The following is a 5,095-nucleotide window of genomic DNA, read 5'->3' on the forward strand; positions in this document are numbered from 1 at the left end:
GTGATTCTGGCACCACTTTGAGCCCCAAGGAGAGCAGGATGTTCCCCCTCGGGCTCCTGTTGTCCAGCCTGAACCCCCCAGGGGAGAAATCGAATGAAATAGAACAAGTGTAGAGTGTTGTAACTGGGCAGAACAACCCCAGGTTCCAGTGTGAGTTGGGAACGACCCGTTGGAGAGCGGTGAAAAGGGACCTGGGGGTCCTGGGGACAGCAGGATGAGCATAAGAAAAGGGTTTAGCTCAGATACTATCAGGGTATACTTAGCGAACATGTATATATATATATAATATATACAGCCATAGCACCCTGAGAACGCCCCATCTCATCTGATCTGGGAAGCTAAGCAGGGTCGGGCCCGGTCAGTGTTTGGATGGGAGACCAATGGTACCTGGGGGGGATTAGAAAGGGGTGGTCAGTAGGTCAGAGAGGTTCTCCTGCTCTTCTACTCTTGCTGTTTAGTTCAGGTATTATCAAGATATACTTGCGGAAACATATATATACACATACATATATATGTATGCCCATCATGGGCATAGGGGACACCCCAAAGGGACCCAGAAAGATGGGAGGGAACCAGGACCCCCCCATGGGCATAGGGGACACCCCAAAGGGACCCAGAGGGATGGGAGAGGACCAGGAACCCCCCAAAAGGGACAAGGGACACCCCAAAGGGACCTAGAGGACAAGGAACCCCCCCAAAGGGACAAGGACACCCCAAAAGGGACCTAGAGGACCAGGAACCCCCCCAAAGGGACAAGGGACACCCCAAAGGGACCTAGAGGACCAGGAACTCCCCAAAGGGACAAGGGACACCCCAAAGGGACCTAGAGGACCAGGAACCCTCCCAAAGGGACAAGGGACACCCCAAAGGGACCCAGAGGGATGGGAGAGGACCAGGAACCCCCCCAAAGGGACAAGGGACACCCCAAAGGGACCTAGAGGACCAGGAACCCCCCAAAGGGACAAGGGACACCCCAAAAGGGACCTAGAGGACCAGGAACCCCCCAAAGGGACAAGGGACACCCCAAAGGGACCTAGAGGACCAGGAACCCCCCCAAAGGGACAAGGGACACCCCAAAGGGACCTAGAGGACCAGGAACTCCCCAAAGGGACAAGGGACACCCCAAAGGGACCTAGAGGACAAGGAACCCCCCCAAAGGGACAAGGGACACCCCAAAGGGACCCTACATGATGGGAGAGGACCAGGAACCCCCCAAAGGGACAAGAGACCCCTCAAACGCTTTGAGAGTGACATAGTGTCCCCTTGGGAGGGGCCATGGGGCCCCCCCAGGGTACAAGGGACTCTCCAGTCACCCAGGAGGGGACATGGGACCCCCCTGGTTGTTTGGAGGGGGACAGGGCACCCCGAGGAGGAGATGGGGGAGACATGGAGGGGGACACACGTACCTGGGTCAGCTTCTCGCATTGAGAAAATCCTGCTTGGTCCAGGCCAAAAACTCTTTCACTGAGGGGGGGACACGAGGGTGGGGGTATCAGCACCATCAAGGGACCCAGGCGTCCGGGCACTATGTCCCCCACCCCCCCAGTATGGTTTGAACCTCCCAGTACCTGGGGTATGCGGGGGGGAAATACCACCCCCCCCCCCCCCTTTAAACGGGGGAAACTGAGGCAGGGAGGAGCTGAGCAGCCAGAGGACCCAGGCGTCCGGGGGTGACCCCCCCCCCCACACATTTGGGGACCCCCCAAACACTCCTGGGTGGGGGAGGGCAGAGGGACCCAGGCGTCCGGGGGTGACCCCCCCTACATTTGGGGACCCCCCAAACACTCCTGGGTGGGGGAGGGCAGGGGGACCCAGGCGTCCGGGGGTGACCCCCCCCCACATTTGGGGACCCCCCAAACACTCCTGGGTGGGGGAGGGCAGAGGGACCCAGGCGTCCGGGGGTGACCCCCCCACATTTGGGGACCCCCCAAACACTCCTGGGTGCGGGAGGGCAGGGGGACCCAGGCGTCCGGGGCGGACCCCTAAGTGTGTATAGGGGGATGGATCCCTTTTCCCCCCCAAGTCAGGGCTGGTCCCGGGGGGGCCCCTCCCACCCCCCCTTTTTGGGGTCCCCTGGCCTGTTGCCAGGGGGGTGTTCCCGCTCTTGGCCCCCCCAGGCCCCCCCGTAGCGGAGGAGCCGCCCCAGCAGCAGCCCCCACAGCAGCAGCTGCACCCACAGCTGGAAGTGGGGGTCCCAGCCCCACTGTGCCCCCCCGGGGGCCATCGACCCCTCGGTGGCCTCTCAGGACCACACCCCCCCCCCCCCCCCCCAGAGACGGGCTGGGGTCCCAATGCCCCCCCCGGGGTCCCCCTGCTCCCTCAATAACGCCCCCAGCACCCCAATACCCACTAGTGCCCCCCCCCAAGTAACCTAATGACCCTCTAGCAGCCCCCCAGTGTCCCCAAACAGACCCCGGGTTGGGACAGGGTCCCCAATACCCCCTCAGTGTCCACTCGATGTCCCCCCCCCCGGGGGCCCCCCCAGTCCCCCAACACCCGTTGGTGTCCCCCCAGCTATTGTTCACGGAGCCCCCGAGGGAACCCAGGCGTCCGGGCCCCGCACCCTCCCTCTAGGACCCAGGAGACACCTGCACAAGCCCCGCCCCTTCCCGTGCAGACCCCGCCCCAATCCCCATGGCAACGCCCAGCTTGCCCCGCCCCTTTCCACTAGACCCCGCTCTATCCCCATGGCAACCCGGCCACGCCCGCACCCCCTCCCGTCCCCATGGCAACCCCAGCGCCCCGCCCCTTTCCCTCAAGCCCCGCCCTGTCGCCACGGCAACCATACAGGCCCCGCCCTTCCCTCAGGCGCTCCACGCCCTGGGCGGGGTGGGGGAGACACCGGGTGGTCCGGTGCCTTCCCCGGTTAGCACAGCACCACCCCCCCCGCCCCGTCCCGGCTCCTCCGGTCTTAGTCCGACCCCGTCCCCTCAGTCCGGTTCACCGAGCGCGGTCCCCTCCGGTCCCGCCTCCGCCCGGCCCCCGGTGGCCGCCCGGCCGCTCACCGCTCTCCAGCTCCCGCCCTTCCGTCCGCCCCGCGCTGTCCGGCCACAGGCTCCGCCCCCCGACGCTCATTGGTACCCGACCCAGAGGTGGGCGGGGCTCACTCCCCAAGCCCGCCCCATCACTACTTTCCCAATGGGGAGCCGAAGGGGCGGGACGAAGGCAGCGGCCCCGCCCACCCGCGCCGGGGCGCGCATGCGCAGGGTCCGGCCACGCGCGGCCTCGTGCCGGCGCCTCCGCGCGAGAGGCACCCCGAGCCCCGTTAATTAACCTAATGAAGCCACACCCCCCTCCCTTAATCAGGCCACGCTCATCAGCGCGGGCCCTGTCCCCTGTGCCTTAACGAGCCCTGTAATTAATTGCATCGCTTCAATTAATGAGCTAATCACCAACCTGCTGCTTAATTACCCCAGCTCATTAACATATGCTAAGTAGCACTAGTAGTAATTACACTTACCAACAGGCTCCCGCTGCAGTGCCTGCTCTTAATTACTCATTAGCGGGGGGGGCGCCGCACTCACTAATTGGCCCGAAGATCAGATGCGGGCTTGACCCCGGGGGCGGGGCCGAGCTGTTGCCACGCCCACTTTCGGTCTCCCCGCTTGGGGGAGGCAGCCACCGGCCACAGGCTCCGCCCCCCGACGCTCATTGGTACCCGGCCCGGAGGTGGGCGGGGCTCACTCCCCAAGCCCCGCCCCATCAGTACTCTGCCAATGGGGAGGGCCCCCGACTCACGGCCACCAGGTACCGATCCCCGCTCAGCGTGTCCTCCCCCCCCCCCCGTTAACGACTTATCCCGCCGTCCCCACACACCCACGGGCCCCTAAACTCACTTTCCGCCGTTTTATTTTATTCATTTAACGTATTACTCTAATTTAGCGGTGTCTTAGGCGCTTCCCGCCCCGTTTCTCGGGGGGAGGAACCGGCCCCTCACGCGTTCCCGCCTTTTTCGCTCCCTCACAGAGGCGCGTGCCCGGTACCTCAGCCCGTTCCCGCCCTTTTTGGTCCCTCACGCCTTGTGCCCCCCCCCCCCTCAATTAACGGCTTTTACCCGTTACCCCCCCCCAATTAATGCTTTTTACATGGTGCCCCCCCCCCAATTAGTGGCCTTTACACGGTGCCCCCCCTTTACTTTATGGTTTTATATAGTGCCCCCCCTTTACTTTATAGTTTTATATAGTGCCCCCCTTTATAGTTTTATATAGTGCCCCCCCTTTACTTTATAGTTTTATATAGTGCCCCCCCCTTTATAGTTTTATATAGTGCCCCCCCCTTTACTTTATAGTTTTATATAGTGCCCCCCTTTACTTTATAGTTTTATATAGTGCCCCCCCTTTACTTTATAGTTTTATATAGTGCCCCCCTTTACTTTATAGTTTTATATAGTGCCCCCCTTTACTTTATAGTTTTATATAGTGCCCCCCCTTTACTTTATAGTTTTATATAGTGCCCCCCCCTTTACTTTATAGTTTTATATAGTGCCCCCCCTTTACTTTATAGTTTTATATAGTGCCCCCCCCTTTACTTTATAGTTTTATATAGTGCCCCCCCTTTACTTTATAGTTTTATATAGTGGCCCCCCCTTTACTTTATAGTTTTATATAGTGGCCCCCTTTTATTTTATAGTTTTATATAGTGCCCCCCCTTTACTTTATAGTTTTATATAGTGGCCCCCCTTTATAGTTTTATATAGTGCCCCCCCCTTTACTTTATAGTTTTATATAGTGCCCCCCCCTTTACTTTATAGTTTTATATAGTGGCCCCCCCTTTACTTTATAGTTTTATATAGTGCCCCCCCTTTACTTTATAGTTTTATATAGTGCCCCCCCCTTTACTTTATAGTTTTATCTAGTGCCCCCTCTTTATAGTTTTATATAGTGCCCCCCCCTTTACTTCATAGTTTTACATAGTGCCCCCCCTCAGTTAATGGCCCTTTACCTGTGCCCCCCCCTTTACTTTATAGTTTTTATATAGTGCCCCCCCTTTACTTTATAGTTTTACATAGTGCCCCCCCCCCAGTTAATGGCTCTTTACCTGGTGTCCCCCCCCCAATTAATGGCTCCTTACCTGGTGTCCCCCCCCCAGTTAATGG

The 5,095-nt window shown here is 59.4% G+C and overlaps 1 long non-coding RNA gene across 1 annotated transcript; it reads right to left on the bottom strand.

Moving 5' to 3' along the window:
• On the bottom strand, positions 1–1,465 carry LOC309452818. Its single transcript, XR_014186633.1, has 3 exons — positions 1,407–1,465; positions 294–387; positions 1–200 (listed from the first exon to the last, which is right to left on the bottom strand). It is a non-coding gene; the product is annotated as an uncharacterized lncRNA (long non-coding RNA).
• Between the last annotated feature and the right edge of the window lie 3,630 nt (positions 1,466–5,095).

This window comes from Streptopelia decaocto, assembly GCF_964273445.1.
Source record: "Streptopelia decaocto genome assembly, contig: HAP1_SCAFFOLD_2345, whole genome shotgun sequence".
NCBI lineage: Eukaryota > Metazoa > Chordata > Aves > Columbiformes > Columbidae > Streptopelia > Streptopelia decaocto.